The sequence below is a fragment of the Elephas maximus genome, chromosome 6 (genome assembly GCF_024166365.1).
Source record: "Elephas maximus indicus isolate mEleMax1 chromosome 6, mEleMax1 primary haplotype, whole genome shotgun sequence".
In the NCBI taxonomy this organism is placed as follows: Eukaryota; Metazoa; Chordata; class Mammalia; order Proboscidea; family Elephantidae; genus Elephas; species Elephas maximus.
Genome location: NC_064824.1, coordinates 121,648,550 through 121,672,496, shown reverse-complemented (window position 1 = coordinate 121,672,496; position 23,947 = coordinate 121,648,550). Strand labels below are relative to the sequence as shown.

Sequence of the window (23,947 nt, the reverse complement as noted above, 5' to 3'; positions counted from 1 at the left end):
AACCCTATGAGGCAGTTCTACTCCGTCCTATAGGGTCAAAAAATTTAAACTTCTTTTTGTAGAAACCGAGACCCAAGGAAGTATGCTAGCTTGATTGGCCAGTCAGTGGCACAAGTTTCCCAATCTTCCCATTCAGCTCTGGCTGTTTGCCTTTTAAGTGAACAGAGGGCTATAGCTTTGTGTCTTCCACGTGGTGTGGCCCCTGCCTACCTCCGCACTAACCTTCATCTCAGACCACCTCTGCATGCACTCCTGCCCCTCTGCGCTTCTTTCCGATCTTCCACGTGTCAGGCCACCATCCTACCCCCAGGCGGCTGTGAACCTCTGCCTACAAAGTTGCCTACCTCCTCACCATCACCTCCTTCACCTGGATTTTCCCTCTTCCCTCTAGTTCAACGTCACTTCCTCACAGAAGCCTCCTGAGAAACCCCAGCCAGGTTCCCGCCTCTGAACTTTGCTTTCACAATACCTATCGCGGTTGTAATCAAATAACTCTTTGTAGACCTGCTTATATCCATCTCCTCCATTCTAAGGAATGAGCACCAGAGAGGAATCGCACCTGTCTCAGCACTCTGTCCCTGGAGCCCACCAGTACAGTGCCTGGTGGAAGTATCCACCAAATGGGTGATGAAGGGAGGAAGGAAAAGAGGAAGATATTAAGAACAATGACTTACTTAAATAACAAATTTTCCAGACACATTCTAATTTTCTTTCTATAAAAATTATATAACTTTCTTAGTATATCCATTGTATACTCTGAGGTGCACCTGTAATTCTGAATGGTGAACCTCTCCCTGTTGAGTATTTGCCCTACTTACGTTTTTTCCCTAGAACTCCACCTTTCTTACGATGAGCATTATGTTCACCAAAAACAGGGGGAAATGTCATGATAGCACAGCACGGTGACCCAAAAATGGAACACTCCATACCTGTGATCCCAAAGAGAAAAGATTCCTATCACTGGAAAACCAATTCAACTCTTAAACAACTAAACAAAAAACTGTAAATGGCTCTGTCAGTCCCTCTCTTCCCCTCACCCAGTGGTTCTTTTCTGCCATCCCATCTGGGCCACCAGCTCCCTTCTGCCTCACCTGCTCCCAGAGGCCTGGTGCTAGGGACCAATCAATCGTTTCTAAGGTGTTTTCCCTGGCAATCGTGTCCTTGGTAAGTGCTCTGAGCATCCTAAAGCTCTAAAATATTACCTCTTGTTACAAATTCATTCATTTCCTCCACACCTACCCTCAAGCTACCAGCTAGAGACAGTTATCCAATCAGGTTCAACTCACATGCTTAGGGGAGCCAGCCTTAACTGGGGCCGCCCTAGATAACGCCTAGTGGGTCCCTAGTGACAATTACTTTCCCACTGCCACTCCATCTTTCGTGTTCCCAGAGAAGACAGAAAGCTAGTCACCCATCTCTAGAACCCTGCTCCAAGGTTATTTTCAAGCCTCTTCATATCTCTTTCCCACCCCCCTCCTTCATAACATCCTCATACATGCACCTTGACCCTAACTTCATTCAAGCTACTTCACTGCTGTCTCTTTACACCCATCACCAAACTTCTTGAAAAAAAAATTGAGAAAAATATAGACAGACTGACAACTTGGGTCCAGAACCACCAAGTTTAGAATACACTTGCCACCTCCACTCACTCCTCCTGCTCACTCCAAACACCCTGGCTAATCCAGCTGCTGACACAGCCTCTAAGAGCAGAAATGACTGCAGTAGCAAAATCCATTGTTTTTTTTCCCCCTGGGCCTTCATTCCTTCTTGACTCTGAAAGGACCTGTAGTCAAAATAACTTGTAAACTCTCTTTCCTTGCCTTCCTTGGTACTACTTTTTGCTTCCCCTCTATCCTCCCCGTATCCCTTGCTGGTCCACCTGCCCCAAGGGTCTGTTGCCTATTCTCCTCTTCTCTCTCCATTCTCTTTCCTGCAACTCCTCTCACTCCTTCTTCAATTATCACCTTTACATTAAGATCTTCCCTACTGAGCAAGGAAGAATGAAGAAAACTAAAGATACAAGGGAAAGATTAGTCCAAAGGACTAATGGACTACAACTACCACAGCCTCCACCAGACTGAGTCCAGTACAACTAGATGGTGCTCGGCTACCACCACTGGCTGTTCTGACACAGATCACAATAGAGGGTCCCAGACAGAGTTGGAAAAAAATGTAGAACAAAATTCTAACTCAAAAAAAAAAAAAAAGACCAGACTTGCTGACCTGACAGAGACTGGAGAAACCCTGAGAGTACAGCCCCCGGACACCCTTTCAGCTCAGTAATGAAGTCACTCCTGAGATTCACCCTTCAGCCAAAGACTAGACAGGCCCATAAAACAAAACGAGACTAAAGGGGCACACCAGCCTTGGGGCAAGGACTAGAAGGCACGAGGGGACAGGAAAGCTGGTAATAAAAAACCAAACCCAGTGCCACCGAGTCGATTCCGACTCACAGCGACCCTATAAGACAGCGCAGAACTGCCCCATAGAGTTTCCAAGGAGCGCCTGGCGGGTCTGAACTGCCGACCCTTTGGTTAGCAGCTGTAGCACTTAACCACTACGCCACCAGGGCTTCCTCGAGGGCACAGGAAAGCTGGTAATAGGGAACCCAAAATTGAGAAGGGAGAGTGTTGACATGTCGTGGGGTCGTTAACCAATGTCATAAAACAGTATGTATACTGTTTAATGAGAAACTAGTTTGTTCCGTAAACCTTCATCTAAAGTACAATTACAAAAAAAAAAAAAAATCTCTCCCACAACAATGTGACAATGGCCTCAGTTTCTACAGAGGTGGGGATGACATTGTACTATAAAAAAAAACATCTCCCCAAATGACACCCATACGCAGTCCATGGACTGATACAGCACCTTTCCCACCACCTACCAGTTTCTCTGGTCTGTTAATGCTCTCACCACCCTCCCACTACCCAAAGCATTCGGAGAAATTTCCCTTCCTTTATCCTCAGCACATCCAGTCACTAAGAACTGATGATTCTATTTCTCAATCATTCAGCCCTGCCCCGCTTACTATAACTTCTGCAGTTGAAATCCTTACTCCTTTCACGTGGTGAATTCAACCTTCTCTTTAGTTCTCCCGCTCGAATCTCACCCTCCCTCCCCCATCAATGCATCCTACATCCATACTGCCAGTGTGGTAATGCCACTCCTTTACAACCCAAATTTCACCACGTTGATTCCCTACTCAAGAGTCCAATTCCCTCCTATTGCCCACAGGAAAAAAAAAAAAAATTCCAAACTCCTCTGCTAAGCATTTACAGTCCTTCACAACTTAAAGTCAATTTACCTTTCAACTCCCACCCCAACCCCATTCTCTCCTTCATACACTCTATACTCAATCAACTCTCATCATCTCTGTTCTCCTGACCCGCCTCTGCCTTTGACTCTGCCTTTGCTCACTTTGCCTCTGCTCACTCTACCTGAAATGTCCTTCTTTCTCCTCTGTACATCCAAATTCTAGTAATTTTTTTTTTTAATGTCAATAAGTTTTTAAAGAGTTTTACATGTTGTCACTCATTCCACTTCCCATCAAGGTCACCTTAGCTCCTCCAAAGCTTGAGTAAAGATTTATCTTCACGACAGCCCTTTCTAAAAGAACCCATACTTAATCTACAGCTGTCCTGTCAGTCAGCCCTGTCACAATTCTCAGTTGGTCTTCTTTTATCTTCACTTCAATACAGACATTGATGACACACTTCAAAAATTTCTCACCTAGAATTTTGGGGATCTAATTTTTTCAAATTATTCACTTTAGGGCCATTTCAGAATCTATGAAAGCAGATAGATCTATATGATTAAAGCACTCTCTGATATCCAAACCTTAACAGGCTCTACTTCTCTATCCACTGCTGAACCCTCAGGGTACTCTACAGGCACTTTCTTATGGCACTAATTTTTTCTTTGTAATTAATTACCTATATCTTGAGGTGGAATGCCTATAAACTCCTAATGATAGTCAGTGCCCGTCTCACCTTTGGTTCCAACTATTTACTGCCTACTGCCTCTGGGATGACTTCCGAGAATCTTATTTATTGAGATGTCTGAAGAAGAAGAAGACACCAGGCAGATACCCCAGTGAATTCATGTAATAAGCACATAAATGAATATACAGAGGGAAATGCACAAAGAAAATTAATAAAGTATCAAAGAAACCAAAGGAAGAAGTATGGCACAGATAACAAAAACCCTGAGCTGAATAAAAGAAAGGGAGGTTAAAAATAAAATGTCTTAGACAACAGTAATGGAGAAGCAGATCCTAACATTTTTGAACTAGAAATGATTATACACAAGGAAACTAAGGCCCCGCCAAAAAAACCACACCCGTTGCCCTGGAGTCCATTCCAACTCATAGAGACCCTACAGGAGAGAGCAGACTTGCCCATTGGGTTTCTAAGGCTGTAATCTTTATGGAACCAGGCTGCCACATCTTTCTCCCATGCAGCGGCTGGTAAGTTCAAACCACCAACCTTTTGGTTAGCAGCCAAGCACTTAACCACTGTGCCACCAAGGGTCTAACTAAGGCCCAGGAAGGCTAAGCGTTGTGGATAACGACACACCATCAGGCATGACATGGACAATGCCACACCACCAGTCACAACCACAGGCCAGGAGCATACATATAATATGCACACATACGATACTATCTATATAATGTTTAAAAAGATGCAAAACAACACTATACTCTGGGAATACAGACAAGTAGTAAAACTGTAAAGAAATAAACACAAATAATAAACACCAAATTCAGAGCAACAGTTAACTGGAGGATCTGGGAGAAGGTGGTGGATTTCTTTTACTGGCTTAAATATTACGAATATTTCTTTCTTTTTTTTTTTTTTTTTAAAGAAAGGGGGGAATGGAATTAGCAGATTATGGCATCCCAAATTCCTCTATATTCTTGATGCTAAGAGAACTCTAACAGGGCAGTGATGATTGCTATGAAGGAATGTTAAAGGAAAATGCTCCCTGAAGTATTTATGTTCAAGTACAAGTAAATTCTAGTTGAAGTCTCCCCATTTAGTTTGTTACCCATGCTCATGGTTTCAGCTACCACATCTATAGAGATAGCTCCAAAATGGTAAATGCCCAACCCAATTCTCTGAGCTCTAAGGTCTCAAAGGCAGCTCCAACTCAACATTTCCAAAACTAAAGTCATGCTCTCCCCATATCTGAACAACCAGTTCTTTCTTAATAAACCCCATCTCAGTGAATTGTATATGTATCCTATCCTTTGCATGAATCTGAAACCTAGTAATCACTAAAACCTCCTTCTCTCACCCCATATACTACTTATCACCATACCCTGACAATTTTCCCTCTAAATCTCCATCTTCTCAATATTTCTGCTCATCAAATAAGCTAGCATATGACAGTAATTTTGAAAAAACAACAAATTTAAGTAGTCGTGTGCTGCATAACATTCGTTCAAGCAACGTCCGACCGCATATATGTCCGTGGTCCCGTAAGGTCATAACCTAACCAGACACAGCGAACGAAACAGCTTCCTGCATGCAACACGTGTATCTCATGTCTCCTCTATACGAAGCAACTGCACTCACTGCCAGTTGTGCAATGAACAGTACGTATACAACCTACAACACATATGTCTTGACAGTCATAATAAACGCCTATGTTACTTGCTTATGTATGTACTGTACTTTCTACCATTATTTTAATGTCAGCGTTCCCTACTCACAAATAAAAAGTACGCCGTGTAACTTTGCCTTGCCTTGTAGGCAGCAGCATCCAATCGCATGTATCACGTGCCTCTTTAACAGTTGCAGCCTTATTTCTCTGTTTAATTTTCTTTCAAAAATATTACTGTGAAGTGCATCATGTCTCCCAAATGCAAGAAAACCAGTGCTAGTCATAGCAGCAGCAAGAGGCAAAGGACAAGCATAAATTTGGGAGTGAAACAAAAGGTATCCCATATAGCTTTGCTAAGTATATAATACAGTGTTCGCACAACATCCAAACCACATAACACCGTATTTCACAGAACGTATCATGGACATTAAGCGACGCATGACTGTATTAGTATTCACTAAACTGAAATCTCCTTGAAAGAAGGCACTTTGTCAGGCTCATCTTTTTATTTATTCCACACGGTACAGTTAACACAATGTTTTGCATGCAGATGGCACTCAGTAAATACCTTTAAGATATAAAAGGAGATCAGGCACTGAGGAGCGCAAGCAGAGATGGGGGAAGACAGATGCCATGCCACTACCACATGAAGGCTGCAAGAAACAGAAGCTGAAAAGAGACATGGACCTTCCCCCAGAGAAAGAAAGCCCTCCCCTAGAGCTCGCACCCTGAATTTAGACTTCCAGCCTCCTAAACTGTGAGAAAATAAATTTGTTTGGTAAAGCCACCCACTTGCGGTATTTCTGTTTCAGCAACAATAGATAACTACATCATCCAAACTTCTCCTCAAGCCCAAGCTTCACGTGAAAGATTCCCACTTCCCAACTGTTCATTCTGAAACGGAAAAAATGTTTTACACAAAAAATGTTTTACCACAAGTATACTTCTTTTAAGTTTTAAGCACCCTGAAGGCAGGCTGAATGATTACTTCAAACGGTTCCCTATCTCATTTTTCTATCTTGCCAGAGTGACTATCTGGGCAGGAACAGATATTGCGTGGGAAACGAAAAGTTATTCACTGTTACTCAAAAGTTCTCAAGTTCTTGCCTTATGTATGTTTAATCACTGCCTCTGAATGCAAGATTGTCAGTCAATCAATTCAAAAAAGCTCCCCAGTCTAGATTTTGATCTAAATCACAATCTTTGTTATGATCTTCATTCAACAGTACTTTTCCTTCATTGCATGTACTATCACTTGCAATTACATATTCATATTTATTTGTGTGATCATTTCCTTCCTGCCTGTTTCCTCCATAAGGGCAGGGATCACATCAATTCGGTTGACGGCTGTATTCTCAGCTCCTAATACAGTGCCTGACATATAACATGAGTTAAAAAGCTCTAGCTGAGTAATTAACTGAATGAAGGATGAACTGGTCAGTTTACCCTAAATCAGAAATGGTGTCCCTCTTCGAGCTCTAGGACAGCAGGGATGCACATAAGCAAATGTCAGAGATCTTGAGGCTTTAAGATATGACTCACCTAACCCAAAAGAACATGATTTTTCCCTCATGATTTGTCCCTTCGTTTCTTCCATCCAGCTGCCCTTCCTTGGAGAAAGACATTTCACACTCGTGATATCTGAGCTTTAACTCATCCAGTCCAATGTCTTACAAATCTGGTAACTGAGACCCAAAGACACTAGGTGACTTGTTACCTCCACCCCCATGTCCAATGGATCTCTCTGCCCTACACCAACCACACTGCCATCCCACTGAACCGACCCTCTTTATGGAAGAAGAAACCAGGACAAGTCTAAAGAGAAAAAGTGTGCCATAGTGACTGAAAGCCTTACTCACCCGGAAAGCTGAGGGGCTGCCAAAAAACAAAAGAATGAAGTTTTGTATGAGCAGTCTCCCACACCACAACACCTCTTCCCTATAATAATCTTCAAATACACTTTCGGGAGCAACTCAGCAGCACTCTTCAACTCTCAGAACTAACCTGAGGTAACAAAAAAGCTTGCAATGCCCATTAAAGACGGTACCATTAAACTGCAACTCTCCTGGCCATCCAGCCTAAAACCTACTGTGGAAACTACTCAGCCAGCCACCAACGAGACGCAGCAAAGGACAGTGGTTAGATGCTAGAGCTGAGATTCAGAGCGGCCCAGCTGAATTCCAGCTTCATACTAGCTGTGATCTGGGGCAAGTGAAAGTACCCAAGATGCAGCTTCTCCACCTGTAAAATGGGAATAACACCACCCAGAGCATTGTTAACAAGGTAAAGATACCTTGCATAAAGAACTCTGGGCTGTGTATGGCCTGAAACTGTTGTTAGCTGCCTTCCAGTCGAGGCCGATCATGGCGAGGCCCATGTGTGCTGAGCAGAACTGCACTCCATGGGGTTTTCAAGGCTGTGGCCCTTCCACAATGCAGATCGCCAGGCCTGTCTTCCGAGGCGCCTCTAGGTGGGTTTGAACCTTCCAGCTAATAGTTGAGCACTCAACTGTTCACACCACCCAGAGACTCCTACGGCATGGAATAAAGTCTCAATAAACGTCAAGTGTTCGTTATTTTATTCAGCTGTGATCACTTTCACAAGGCCTATTCCCTCTCGGGCTTCTGTATCATTTTAAGGACGCTGTTGGGCCCTTTCCGTTTTTAGACCACATTTTCTGGAACCAGGCTACCTGGGCAAGCTAGCTTATCTTTTGTGCTACCTGGGCAAGCTACCTGGGCAAGCTAGCTCATCTCTTGTGCCTCAGGTTCATCTGCTAAACGGACCTGATAAGGCCCACGCCCATGCTAGTAAACACGCCGTAAGTGCTACACATCTTATCACTAGTGTGTTAACTGGATCACGTTTAGGGAAAAGTAAACATCCAGCTCTCAGCCCCAAAACATCGGTCCTCCTTAAAGCGCCGCCACCACGGGTCGCGGCCAGAACAAATACCTAGGTCGACCTACCTCACACACCCCATTCCTAACAGAGAGCACCGCCCCTCCAGCCCCGGGTCTTCTGAAATCGCGGGGCTCGGTTCCTCCCACGTTCACAGCCCCGCTCAGGCCGCGCCGGAGCCGACGGAATGAAGTTGCCAGCCCCCCGGCCGCCCCCGCCGACAAGGCACCGGAGCGACCCTGCGCGGCCTACGCCGCCAGGGCTGCGGCTCCCCGCTCACGTGGGCTTCCGGCTGCGGCCCGCGCGCGTCACCTGCCCCCGGAGCCCACCGCAGGCGTCCCCCACCGGGCCACGGCCGGCCAGGGGCGCCTCTGGGAACGAAGCCCGCGGCGACGTCGGGGACCCGGGCCGTGCCCTGCAGGCTGGGGCCGCCCCCGGTCCAGCCGCAGCACGCGGAGGCCGCGCAGCCAAACGGCCCCGCGACCCCACAACCGGCGCCGCACTCACCGCGACGCGGGGGCCCCGATTGCTCCGGCCTCGGGCCCACCAGGCGTGACCGCGCCCGGGGCATCCACGCCCCGCTGCAGCCTCTGGGGACCCTGGTGCAGCCGCCGCGGCCGCACCGAGAGGGGGCGAGCCTCCGCTCCCCCGTCCGCCGCTGCCGCCTCGTCGAGCCCCCGCCGGGTGACAACACGCGCGTCGTTTCTAGGCGCCGGCGGTGCAGCGTCTGTTGAGCCGAACGGCCCGGGCGGTGCAGCCCGGCCGGCGCTCGTTGCATATGCAGAGAGGCCGCCTCCCATTGGCCCGCGGGCGGTGGCGCGTGCAGGGCTGGGCCTATAGAATTCCGGCCCGGAGTGCGGCGCTGGCGGCCGGAGGCGGGGCGGGGTTACTACCGGTCATTCGGCTGAGCAGCGGCTGACGGGATCTGACCGCCGTCGGCGCGGGCGGGGACGGAGCCGCAACTCTGCGGCCGCAACGTGGGAGGGGAGGAGGCCAGTGCAGTGGGAGCTGGAGAAGGGCTTCCAGGCCCGAGGGGATGAGACCACCACCACCGCCCCCCCCCCAAAAAAGAACTCCAAGCCTGCTATGAAACTGCTTCCATACTGTATAAATCTTCACATAAAAACAAAACCAAACCCAGTGCCGTCGAGTCGATTCCGACTCATAGCGACACTATAGGACAGTGTAGAACTGCCCCATAGTTTCCAAGGAGCGTCTGGCGCGTTTGAACTACCGACCCCTTCGGTTCGCAGCACTTAACCACTATGCCACCAGGGTTTCCAAAATCTTCACATAGGTTATGAAATTTATATGCATCTTATTTTTCCGTGGTTCAACGGATTAAATTATTTATTCTTTTGTAGCACAAATTTCTGTCAAGTTTTGTGAAATAAGATGATTTTTGAAAAGGATTGGGGCAGAGGGAGGCTCAAAAACTCAAAGCCTGTTCAATGCATTATTTTTGTTTGGTTTCCCCTAGCCTAGTAAGTAAAGCCATTCTTCCCTAAATGCACTCAATATTTATACAACTTTGCTATTTGTTTTCAAAGGATAAAGTTTACTCCACATTATTGTTTTTGAACGTTCTTCTTAAGCTTAAAGTGTTTCTGGATTTTAGAATTTGCCATTGTATTTCATTTTGAGCACTGCACAGTGAAGAAGAAAAAAAAAACTACCCAGCGCAGGTAGAGTGTCTCCCCACGAACAAACAAACCAAAAACACCCTGACCAAGAAAGAACAACAACAACTGCAGTGCATTATAAGCTTAAATTCAAAAGACTTTGAATACCCTTACCATTAACAGACTGGACCCTGTTTTATTTAATTCGTCTGTGCACAAAGTTCAATTGGATGCCATAGGAAATAAGACCACGGTTTGTTTTGTTTTGTTTTTATTCTTTTTTAAGTAGTGAAGGAGCTGTAAGAGCTCCTTGTGTAGTAAATCTTGCTCTGATGTAAAACTTTTCTAAGTAGGTGAAAGGTGATAACTCATCCAGCCTCAGGCAAAAGCTAGGGCTCCCTTCCCAGGAGAGTCTCACAATCAAGGAGGCAGCCGGAACTCCTACTGGGTGGGGTGAGGATGCACCGAACAAAGAAAGCTTACTCACCTTGGGTCCTAGGCCAATTTAGCTACCTAAAGGGATGAATAAGCAACCTGCTCTCCCACTGGAAAATATGGAAGTTCAGTTGCTTGTTAACCAGTTGAAATGCTATCAGAGGATACACCCTGAAGATAAGTGGAATGCAGAATTTCTTATCTGAAAAGACAGCCTACATTCAGTAATTTTACAAGCAGTAGTTTAAGAATGGAGTCCTGATGGTACAATGGTTAAGAGCTCAGGCTGTGAACCAGAAGGTTGGTAGTTTGAATCCACCAGCCACTCTTTGGAAACCCTGTGGGGCAGTTCTACTCTGTCCTATAGGATTGGTAGGAGTTGGAATCGACTCCACGGCAACAGATTTGGTTTGGTTCGGTTCGGTTGTTTGGTTTGGTTTTAGAATCACGAAAGACTCCAGGAAAACCAAGTAACTTCCAAGGGAGGAAAACCAACTCTGAATCTTCCCTTCAATAAGCATAAGGCAGACAATTAGAATCGCACCAGCATCTTTCTTCATTACGTCTTTCTATATTATGGACTCGATTTGGTTTAAAGGTTCTACGGTGTCATCGAAGACCCATCTCCTCCCATCTCTTCTCTCTGCCATCCTCAGTGTGTCTACCTTTTCTCTCCCTTTGTGGTTACAAGATGGCTGCAACTGCTCCTCAAGCTGACTTCTTTGCTTTTAAGAGCCCTGTAGGAATCTATCAGGCACAACTTCTGGGTGATAAAGTATATGGTGGCCCAACGGTTAAGCGCTCAGCTGTCAACCCACCCAGCAGCTCCATGGGAAAAAAAGACCTGCCAATCTGCTTGCCTTGAAAGATTATGGCCTTGAAAATGCAACAGGGCATCCTACAAATATATCCTAGAGAAGTAAGAGCCATCACAGGAATAGACATGTGCACACACATGTTCACTGCAGCATTATTCACAATAACAAAAAGATGGAAACAACCTAAGTGACCATCAAAAGATGAATGGATAAACAAACTATGGTACATGTGCACATAGGAACTACCCAACCATAAAGAACAATGATGAATCTTTGAAACATCTCACAACATCGATGCATCTGGAGGGCATTATGCTGAGTGAAATAAGTCAATCACAAAGTGACAAATACTGTATGAGGCCAAAAAAAAAAAGGCCACCAGTATAAAAATTCATAAAAAGGTTTACACACAGAAAGAAACAATCTTTGATGGTTATAAGGGAGGGTGGGGTAGGGAGGGTAAAACACTAACTAGACGGTAGATAAGTGGTAACTTTGATGAAGGGTACGTCAGTACACAATACCAGGGAAGTCAGCACAACTTGACCAAGGCAAACTCAGAGAAGGTTATAGACACATCCAAACTCCCTGAGGGACCAAATTACTGGTGTCTTAGTTATCTAGTGCTGCTATAACAGAAATACCACAAGTGGATGGCTTTAACACAGAGAGTTTGATTTCCTCACAGTAAAGTAGGCTAAAAGTCCAAATTCAGGGTGTCAGCTCCAGAGGAACGCTTTCTCTCTCTGTCAGCCTTCTCATCAATCTTCTCCCAGGCTAGGAGTTTCTCTGTGCAAGGACCTGGCGCTCTGCTCCTGGCACTGCTTTCTTGGTGGTGTGAGGTCCCCCTGTCTCTCTGCTCGCTTCTCTCTTTTATACCTCAAGAGATTGCCTTAAGACACAACCCATTCCAATAGGTTGAGTCTTGCCTCACTAACACAACTGCCACCCATCCTCCCTCATTAATATCATAGAGGCAGGATTTACAACGTACAGGAAAATCACACAATACTGGGAATCTTGGCCCAGCCCAATTGACACACACATTTTGGGGGGGGGGGACATAATTCAATCCCTGAAAACTAGACTGAGGTATGGGGACCATGGTCTCAGGAGACATCGAAAAAAATTGGCATAACATAGTTTATAAAGAAGATGTTTTATGTCCTACTTTGGTGAGCAACATCTAGGGTCTTAAAAGCTTGTGAGTGGCCATCTGAGATGCATCTGTTGGTCCCACACCATCTGGAGCAAGAGAGAATGAAGAAAACCATAGACACAAGGGAAAGATTAGTCCAAAAGACTAATGGACCACAACTACCACGACCTCCACCAGACTGAGTCCAGCACAGCTAGATGGTGCCTGGCTACCACCACCGACTGCTCTGACAGAGATCACAATAGAGGGTCCTGGACAGAGTTGGAGAAAAATATAGAATAAATTGCAAACTCACAAGTTTCAGACTTACTGGTCTGACAGAGACTGTAGAAGCCCTGAAAGTATGACCCCTAGAAACCCTTTTATCTCAGTATTCCTGAGGTTCGCCCTTCAGCCAAAGATTATACACCATGGGCTGCCAGAAGAGCAAACAAATCTGTTTTAGAAAAACTACTGCCAGAATGCACCTTGGAAGCAAGGATAGCGAGACTTTGTCTTACATACTTTGGACATGTTATCAGGAGGGACCAGTCCTTGGAGAAGGACATCATGCTTGCTAAATTAAAAGGTCAACAAAAAAGAGGAAGGCCCTTAATGAGATGGATTGACACAGTGGCTGCAAAAATGGGCTCAAGCATAACAATTGTGAGGATGGCACAGGACTGGGCAGTGTTTCATTCTGTTGTACACGGGGTCGCTGACTCCTATGGCGTCTAACAACAACATAAAACAAACAATAACCCACGTAGTTCAACCATGTATATGAGACTAAATGGACATACCCGCCCAGGGGTAAGGAAGAGAAGGCAGAAGGGGACAAGAAAGCTGAATGAATGGAAATAGGGAACCCAAGGTTAAGAAGGGGAGAGTGTTGACACATCGCAGGGTTGGCAACCAATGTCACTAATTTGCTCTGTAAACTTTCACCTAAAGCACAATTGAAAAAAAAAAAAGATCCTATGGGGTGGTTCTACTCTATCACATGGGGTCACTATGAGTAGTGATTGACTCAACGACACCTAACAACAACATGGATCCTATAGTTATATGCCCATTGTTGCTTCTCTGCCATAAAGCAGACCCTTTGGATCTAATGTTATACAAGATTCCATGATGGCAAATCAGCTGACAGGTTGTGGTGCTAGCAAAGCACTATGGGCAGGAACAGTAAACTCATGCCCTAGTTATGTATCAGACCCGGTAAAGGCAAATCAAAATCCCTGCTCAGAAGAAATCCCTGGCAATCTACTTCTGGAAAATGAGCCATTGAAAACTCCGTGGAACACAGTTCTACTCTGACACACATAGATTCACCATGAGTCAATCGACTCAACAGCAACTGGGTAAGAGCAAGTTTCATGGCGTCAAGCTCTGAAGTGGAGAGTCGCCATGTTATCACCACATACTGGGCAGGTGAATGACAAGGAGATATGAGCAGGGCACCAACAGCATCTGCTGTTGGTGGTAAATCAACAGTGTTGGGACTTACCCTTTAGTTAAAAAAAAAAAAAACTGGAATGTAGTTCAAGGACTTTGTCAGTTACTGAATTTTAAAAAAGAACCAGGAGAACAATTTTAAGAAGCCCTCTGACCAAATGTAACTCTCCGGTCTTTCTAGGAAGTCCTTCTTTTTAACCCAGGCTTTGACTTCGGAAGGGATTATATTATTGCTACTAGCTCCCCCCAACTCCTGAGGACCCCAGGCACAATGGAATGAAATGCTTCTAGGTCCGGCACCATCCTCGTGACAGTTGCAGATTGGACCATTGTGACCCATACGGTTTTCATTAACTGACTTTTGGAAGTAGATTGCCAGGCCTTTCTTTCTAGTCCATCTTAGTCTGAAACTCCACTAAAACCTACTCAGCATCATAGCAGCATGCAAGCCTCCACTGAGACGGGTGGTGGCTATGCATGAGGTGTATTGGCCAGGAATGGAACCCAGATCTCCTGCGCATGGAAGGTGAGAATTCTACCTCTGAACTACCAATGCTCAGAAGGGGTGCGCGTGGTTGATCATGAGGTGACAGGCGTCAGATTGGGATTCCTTCATATCCCCTCTAGACTTTATACAGATCTCTATGGACGATGGTACCTGGCTACTGCTACTAAATGCTTTGATTAAGGACTCAATAGATGGAATCTGACGAAAAGGGAGGAAAAGTATGAAACAGAATTTCAAATTCTTATGGAATCCAGAATTACTGAACCCAATGAGACTGAAAGAGCCCCAGTATATCTTGCCCTGAGATAATCTTTAAACCTTGAACAGAAACTATCCCTTGAAGTTTTAAACCAAACAACAGTTCAGCTTAATTAGTCAAGAATGTTTGCCTTGAGCATTGCCCTCTTTAAAAGGATTGTCTACATGAGATCAGATGGGCAACACCAACTCTAAAGCAAAGATGAGAGGTCTGAGGCAGTGAATCTAAGTCAATGGCGGTAAATAATTTGGGAAGGGATAGAATGGTGATGCCCTGAGAAGAATGTAACCAGTATCACTGAATTGTACATGTAGAAATTGTTGAATGGGGGTATGTTTTGATGTGTATATTTTCACCAAAAATAAGAAAAAAAACATTTTTTTTTCTTAATTTTGGGTGGAGATTCTCCTGCAGTCTTCAGTATACTGGATAGTTTAAACACTCTGTCAGTAGGATTTTCTTCAATTTAATGCCATTTAACTTTGTTCTACTTTCTGTAATGAATAAGAACTCACCAGCCTTCACTTTTAATAACACTTCCCCATTTACAAAACACTTTAAAATCCCCTTTTACTTTTCCAGGTTAGACAACCTCAATTTTTTCAAGCCCTTTCCCATCGGGCTTATTTTCTATCCTTTTAATCGTTTTTATTGCTCTTTTCCTTTCTTCATCATTTGGAGGACAAAGTAGAATACCTAAACTTTAACAAGGACTTGGCAATTGTAAAATATATTGAAAAGGTCTATTCCCAGTCCTTACCATCAGAATTCCAAGAAGATAACCTAAAACTAATTAGACTTTTAAAGTAACACACATGCTTTTTCATTCCTGGTTCATTTTGAGCAATGATAATTCCCAGTTAAGGCTTGTCAAGTCAATGCCAACTCACAGAGCCCAGTAGGGTTTCCAAGGCTATAATCTTCATGGGAGCAGACTGCCACATTTTTTTTTTCTATGGAGCAGCTGGTGGATTCAAACCACTAACCTTTCAGTTAGCAGCTGAGCACTTAACCACTGTGCTACCGGGGCTCCTTTTCCCAGTTAAGGCAGTGAACATTTACTAGGTATACACCCTTATATTCCTAAAAATTTCTTCAAATCCATTGCTGCATTGCTGGGCTTGTTTGATTGCTGATCCTTGTACGGGCCTCTGCATATATAGCCCTTTATATTATCTTTACTAAATGTTCTCTGTAAATTATCAATTAATTTGAATTCACTTTCCACTTTATAAGTACATATGTAAAGAACCCTGAATTCAGGCAGTTTTATTTAAACTCCTCAAAACAGTTAGTCTATTATATTTTCAAGATCTTCTGGAATAAAGACTCAATATATTTGATTTTAAAAAGAATCTAGATGTATCAGCTAGTTTGGCTGTGTGTAACAGAGAATGCGATTGAATGACCCTCGACGAGGTGGATTTGCACAGTGGCTGCAACAATGAGCTCAAGCATAACAACAATTGTAAGGATGGCGCAGGACCAGGCAGTGTTTTGTTCTGTTGTGCATAGGGTCACTAAGAGTCAGAACTGACTCAACGGCACCTAACGACAACAACAGAGAATGCAAAATAACAGTGGCTGAAACATATAAGGGTTTTTATTCCACATAAAAAAAGTCTGAAGCTAGGTAGTCCCAGGCCAGTATGGCAACTCCATGAAATCATCAGGGGCTGGGATGCTTCTCTCTGTTCCGCTGTCCTCAGTGTGTGTAACTTCCACACTCTAGGTCCAAAAATAGCTGCTGGAGCTCCAGTCATCAATTCTGTATTCCAGGCATCAGGAAAGAAGAAGAGAAGAATGCAAAAGAGAAGCAAATTCCTTTAAGGCATTTTCCCCACATAACACCTTACTCTGGTTCAATAATTAAGAATGTCATCACTTAAAAAAGTAATTTCCTAGATGCGCACATTGCCCTTTAAGCAAAATCAGGGTTCTGTTACCAGCATGAAGGTGAAAATCGTTATTGGGTAAGCAACTGACAGTCACTGTACACTTAATAAAGTTGGTGCAGCTGTTGAAAACCACAATATGATCGGCACTGAAATACTTCCCCTTAACCTGACAATGGAAGACCCTGGGTGGTGCAAATAATTAAGCCTTCAGCTCCTAGCCAAAAGGTTGATGGTTAGAACCCACCCAGAGGAGCCTCGGAAGATCTGCTTCTGAAAAGTCACAGCCTTGAAAACCCTATGGATCAGTTGTACTCTGTACACATGGGGTCGCCATGAATCAAGATTGACTCCATGGCAGGTGTCATGGATTGAATTATGTCCCCCCAAAAATGTGTGTATCAACTTGGTTAGGCCATGATTCCCAGTGTTGTGTGGTTGTCCTCCATTTTATGATTGTAATTTTATATTGAGAAGATTAGGGTGGGATTGTAATCCTACCCTTACTCAGGTCATCTCCCTGATCCAAAGTAAAGGGAGTTTCCCTGGGGTGTGGCCTACACCACCTTTTATCTCTCAAGAGATAAAAGGAAAGGGAACCAAGCAGAAAGTTGGCAAGCAGCCCCGGGAGCAGAGTGAGTCCTTCGGGCCTAAGGTTCCTGCTCTGAGATGCTCCGGACCAAGGGAAGATGGATAACAAGGACCTTCCTTCAGAGCCAACCGAGAGAGAAAGCCTTCACCTGGAGCCAGCGCCCTGAATTCGGACTTCTAGCCTACTGGACTGTGAGTGAAAAAACTTCTCTTTGTTAAAGGCATCCACTTGCGGTATTTCTGTTACAGCAGCGCTGGATGACTAAGATAGCAGGTAACAACATAACAACCGAATATGCTCACACTCTTTCTTAGGATCAATGAACATGCCCCTGTCTGTTTCTCCCTTTGATTCAGAAAGTGGTGACAATAAAGAGCAACTGGTCTGGATTCTTCTGACAAGGAACTTTCACATAATTGTGAAATAAATAAATAATCCCTGAGTCTTCTCCAGAATCGTCAGTCTTAATTCTTTTCGAAGTTCCTTACTGAACTTACTTCTCCTTCCTTTCTTCTTCTTTGTTTCTTTTCTCTGGACTTGCCATAGTTTTTCTACATCGTTATAAAATGTTTGAAGCCAAGGCCAGACACGGTGCTCTCTAGTTCACTGAGTATTAATTTGACAAATATTTAGGGGCTAAACACATGGGGTCACCATGAGTCGGAATCGACTCGACAGCAACAAGGGATCAGACAGAAGGTACTGTGCTAGACACTGTAGATACAGCACTAAATTGAGAAATGAAAGGTCCCGACCATCAAGGAGCTTCTATTCTCATATATAAGAAAATTATAATAGCTAAATAAAAATAATAAACCAGCAAGATAATTTCCGCATCAAAAGTGCTGTTAGGACATTTAAACAGGATAACTGGGAGAAAAGAGGAATAGAGGCAATTTGGGATAGAGGAGATAACTCTGAGGTGGACATTTAAGCCCTAAGAAGGAACTGAGTGACATTACAGGGGAAAATCCAGCTCTCAAGAGCATCTCCCAGAGCCCAGGAACATATTCTTGTAGCATATGGACTTGACCTGGTGTTTTTAGAAATCCTTCCCAATTTGCAGAATTCATAAATACAACAAGGAACTCAATCCTATCATGTAAAAACCAAAAACCAAACCCACTGCCATCAAGTCGATTCCGACTCATAGTGACCCTATAGGACAGAGTAGAACTGCCCCATAGAGTTTCCAAGGAGCGCCTGGTGGATTCAAACTGCCGATCTTTTGGTTAGCAGCCATGGCTCTTAACCATTATGCCACCAGGGTTTGCATATCACATAAAGGGCTGTTAAATCCTGTTTTATCATTTAAGGCCTTACTCAAATGTCAAGTGCTCTGTGACGCTCCCAGGCGAAATTACTTGCCCAATTCTCTGTGTGTTTTGTTCATAATTTTGATTTATTGGTCAGGTCTCTGTATTCATGTCCTAGAGCTGCTGCAACAAATACTACAAATTGGGTGGCTTTAAAAATATAAATTTATTCTCTCACAGCTCTGGAGGCCAGAAGTTCAAAATCAAGGTGTCAGCAGGGCCATGCTTCCTCTGAAGGCTCCAGGGAAGAATCCTTCCTTGCCTCTTCCAGCTTCTGGTGATTGCTGGCAATCCTTAACATTTTTTGGCTTGTAGCTCCATCACTCCTATCTCTGGCTCTATCATCACACGGCCTTCTCCTGTATCTGTGTGTCCTCACCTCTTCTTATAAGGATGCCAGTCATACTGGCTTTAGGGCCCATTGTAATCCAATATGAAAACCAAACCAAACCCACTGCCCTTGAGTTGATTCCAACTCATAGCGACCCTATAGGACAGAGTAGAACTGCCTCATAGAGTTTCCAAGGAGCGCCTGGTGGATTGGAACTGCTGACCTTTTGCTTAACAGCCATCGCACTTAACCACTATACCACCAGGGTTCCCAATCCAGTATGACCTGCTCTTAACTAATTAATCTGCAAAGGCCCTTTTCCAATGTCACATTCTGAGGCTCTGAGTGGACATGAATTTTGGGGGAAGACTATTCAACACGGTACAGCCTCTTTCGGTTACAAGGAATAGAAATACAAATCAAGCTGACTTAAGCAAACAGAATTTTTTGGCTTATTAAAAATTAAACCGTTCAGGAGTATATCTGCCTTCAGGGGCAGCTTGATACAGGCCTCAAAAGAAAGCAGAAAGAGCAATTTTGAATCTCTTCTCTCCACTCTTAGCATTTGCTCCCTTATGTTGGCATTTGCTCCCTCCTGAGGCCACAGATGGTAGCGAGAAGCCTGGCGTCTAATTACATGCGTATCCCACTGAAAATTCAGAGTTTATTTCCAGAAATCTCATTTCCTCTTGTCCAGGTCTGTGCCCCTCCTTGCCCAGTCTCTGGACAGAATATTCTGCTCTGTCTGACCAGGCCTGACTCCCTCGCTCTACCCTTGGATCATACAAAGAGTGAAATTCAGGAGTCTACACCCCAAAGCACTGCTAGAACATGTTGGGAAAGCGGGGATAGAGTCCCCACAAGGAATCAGAGAGCAGTTATTGGTAGAAAGATGAAAGAGAACAGAAACACCAGATGGCAACTACCATGAGCTTGGTGCTTCTGGTGCTGTTTGATAATCAGCTGTGTTTCTCTTTCTCTCATGCCATGACGAGCTGTTTGAGAACAAGAAGTATATCTTCTTCATCCTTTTATTCCTGGGATCTACCCAATGTACTGGTAGGTACAATGCCTGCACCAAACAGCAGCTCAATAAACATTTGTTGAATTCAACTATTGAATACTGTAAACCAAACCAAACCAATTACTGTAGAGTTGATTTCGACTCATGGCAAACCGTGTGTTTTACAGAGAATTATGCTCCACAGGGTGTTCAATATTGTGACCTTTTGGAAGCAGATTGCCAGGCTTTTCTTTCAAGGCACCTCTGGGTGGATTCAAACTACCTTTGAATCCTTTTGATTAGTAGTCAAGCGCTTTAACCCTTTGCACCACTCAGGTACTCCTCTGAATACTGTACATACATGCATATGTTTAGAGGGGTATATCAACTCTACTCTTTTGATATTTACAGTACATTAACAGCAGCCTGGTGGTGCAGTGTTTAAGCGCTCAGCTGCTAACCGAAAGGTCAGCGGTTCAAATCCAATAGCCACTCCACAGTAGAAAGATGCGGCAGTCTGTCTCCGTAAAGATTATGGCCGTTGAGTCAGTTCTGATTCATAGCAACCCTATGTACAACAGAATGAAACACTGCCTGGTCCTGTACCATCCTCACAATCATTGTTATGTTTGAACCCATTGATGCAGCCACTGTGTTAGTTCCTCTCATTGAAAATCTTTTCTTTTTCACTGACCCTCTGCTTTACCAAGCATGATGTCCCTTTTTTAGAGACTGGTCCCTCCCGACAACATGAGATGAAGCCTCACCATCCTCGCTCCCAAGGAGTATTCTGGTGGTACTTTTCCCAGGACAGATTTGTTTGTTCTTCTGGTAGTCCATGGTATATTCACTATTCTTTGCCAATACCATAATTCAAATGCATCAATTTTTCTTTAGTCTTCTTATTCATTGTCCAGTTTTTGCATGCATATAAGTGACTACAAATACCATGGCTTGGGCCAGGCACACCTTAGTCCTCAAAGGGACATCTTTGCTTATAATACTTTAAAGAGTTCTTTTGCAGCAGACTTGTCCATGCAATAAATACTTCCTCTGATTCCTTGAGTGCTGCTTCCATGAGCATTGATTGTGTACCCAAGTAAAATGAAATCCTTGACAACTTCAATATTTTCTCTGTTATAGACACATTAAAGTTTGAGAATCTCTGCCTACTGCTCTGGACCAGCGTTGTCCAGTAGAGATATAAAAGCACCCACATATATAATTTTAAATTTTCTGGTAGCCATATTAAAATAGTAAAAAGAAACAGGCGTAGTGAATTTTAGTAATATATTTTATATAACCCAATATATCTGAAATATCATTTCAACTTGTCATCAGTATAAAATGATGAATGAGATACCTTTTGGGGGGTACTAAGTCTTTTAAATTCAGTGTCTATTCTGTACTTGCTGCCCATATCATTTTGGACTAGCCTCTTTTACAGTGCTCAGTAGTCACATATGGCAGCTACCATATTAATCAAGGCAGCTCTAGACTGTAAAATGCATGAAAATAACCCGTTTTGTTCACTACTATATCGCACAGTGCCTGAGATGTTGTGGGCACTCAATAAATGTTTGCTGAATTTATAAATTGGGGATAATATTTAAAATATTTAATCAACACAGTAGAGGCACCAACCAAACAGAATAGGTACTTCTATCAATCAAAACCAACACAGGATAAAAGGAACCAGTATTGCCACATTGGTGAGAGCTGGCAGAATATCAGGCAGAATTGGTCCAATCCCTTCATTTCTCAAAGGAGAGCAGGGGGTCAAAACAGGGAAGTGACTTGTTCAAAGTCTCTCGTCCCTTATTACAAAAACTAGGATGAGATCATCAGGACTCAACTTCTAAGCCAGAGCTAAAAGAAAACTCAAACCCATTGCCACTGAGTTGATTCTGACTCCTAGTGGCCCTACAGGACAGAGTAGGACTGCCCCATGGGGTTTCAAAAACCTTTGTAGAAGCAAAATGCCACACCTTTCTTCCACAGAGCAGCTGGTGGGTTTGAACCACTGACCTTTTGGTTAGCAGCTAAGCACTTAACCACTGCACCACCAGGCTCCTTACCCCAGAGCTACTACATTCATTCATTAGTGAGTACATACTGTGTGCAAAAGCATGGTATGCTAGGCCCAGCGGGGGAGAAGCAAGAAGAAGAATGAAGTATTCATCCTCTTCCAAGAATACCCCAGCCAATAAAGATCATTTTCACTCTCACTGGAACTGAAAACCCAGCTCAAGCTGATTTAAACAAGGGCATTTATTGAGTCCTGTAACTGCAACCCTAGAGATAGAGTTAGTTTCTGGTGCAGTATCATCCGGGCTCACCTGTGAGTAGGCTCCTCACATGTTCAGCTTCTCTGGGGCTGTCTTCTTTCCTGGGGTGCCTTCACTGTCCACCTCGACAGCAGCTCTAATCCACTCTTCCTCAAATCACCAAATCGAGCAGAAGAAAGCAAGCCTCCCTTCTGCAGAAGTCTCAGGAAACATCTGCTTGAGTCATGTCCGCCATTCGAAATAACCAACTAACCTCAAACCCAACCTTTGTGTGTAGGGAGATAAATTACTCTGATTGGCTTAAGCTAATCATGGCCCATCCCCAGAGCTGGGAGCAGGCTCAACAATGGCAGCAATCTGTAGGCTAAAGGTGGGGAAGAACTCGAGAGAAATTACTTCAAATGCGGGAGAAGGAGGCTGGGGGAACAACAACAAAAAAATAGCATCTACTCCAGGACGTGTTTTTTAATCTTTTTTGATTTTACTACCTCATTTTTGAGAAGGCCAAAATTAATCCAAAATACCTGCCCCCTCTTCTTTCTCTCCTACTTATTTATTTCCTTCTTTCCTTCTTTTTCCACCCCCTCAAAGACGGAAGCATCAGAAGGACGGAAGTACGAGTTACGGTCCAAGTCAAAACAGACAGGTTCATTTTAGAGTTTCTCTTTTCCTCCTTCTAATCTTGACTATGGAAAAACTTCATCATTTGTATTTTTCCTACCATTATAAAGACAGTTTTAGTCCAGAAATTTTTAGTAAAGACAAGCTATCATACTCCAGTTTTTTAAATATAAACGATCTGTGAAGGCTGCTTACTTGTATCTTCCTGTCCATAGTGAACCTCTCACGCTCTTGTGAGTGCTTCTAGGATCCGTACACACGTATAAAAACTTTTCATATTTTCTTTGTTTTATATTTTTTCTTTGTCATTTTTATTGCATGATATTCATCTTAGTATCAGTCCTTGCTTAAAAGCATGCTTGTCAAACTAGCATAAAGTGTGGAAGTATCAAAACCTATAACTAAAATCTAGCCAGAGTACCTAGTTCACCCTACCTGGGTAGAGTACAGCTTTAATGAGAACTTGAGAGGACCTGCAACTTTGGTGCCTTGTTACTTAAAATATGTTCCCTGGACCAGCAGGATTAGCCCTCCCTGGGAGTTTGTTAGAAATGCAGACTTTCGGGCCCTCCCCAGACCTACCAAGTCAGAGTCTGCATTTTAGGAAGAAGTGATAGTTCCCTCATTACCAGATGGGGATACACTCGCTGCTTATGCCGAATGCCAGGCACAGGAAGAAGAAAACGACTGGCCCAGAGAACAGATACAGTGTCTCTGCTTTCTGGTACCTTGGCACGTTGAACAGGGCCCCAGTGAAGCATTCCACAGATGGAGAAAGAGCTGGAAGGAGGGTAGAGAGACTTGAAGTTTATCAGTGGTTATTTCCTACTCACCCAAAAAGCAGGAGCTCCTGCCACCTCTGAGCATCTGCTCTAAATTAAAAAGTTTAAAAGAACGAAGCTTCTGGAAAGGGGGCCTCTAGCCTTCCGAAAAAACATTCCAGCCCTTCCCTTCAAGGCCTAGCTGAATGATGCCAGCCAGTACCCATAAGGTCAGAACATGCATCCCAGCCTCATATGTATTTTTTTGACCTGTGGTATTAATTCAAAAAAAAGCAAAGTAATTCACCACATATTGGTTTTAACTACAAAATCACAAATTCTCATCTGTCCACTTTTCAATCAGCTACTAATTTTAGCAAGGGCAGAAAGTAGG

At 43.9% G+C, this 23,947-nt stretch overlaps 1 protein-coding gene and 1 long non-coding RNA gene across 2 annotated transcripts in view; both read right to left on the bottom strand.

Moving 5' to 3' along the window:
* ACSL3 (acyl-CoA synthetase long chain family member 3) overlaps positions 1–9,258 on the bottom strand; it is a 69,817-nt gene extending 60,559 nt beyond the window's left edge. The window contains exon 1 of the mRNA XM_049888311.1: positions 9,016–9,258. The gene's annotated coding sequence lies outside the window, so the exon portion shown is untranslated. The remainder of the gene's footprint in view (positions 1–9,015) is intronic.
* A 7,184-nt stretch (positions 9,259–16,442) lies between these two features.
* LOC126078143 (uncharacterized) overlaps positions 16,443–23,947 on the bottom strand; it is a 75,467-nt gene continuing 67,962 nt past the window's right edge. Inside the window, exon 3 of the long non-coding RNA XR_007517972.1 lies at positions 16,443–16,514. This is a non-coding gene — a long non-coding RNA (uncharacterized LOC126078143). The remainder of the gene's footprint in view (positions 16,515–23,947) is intronic.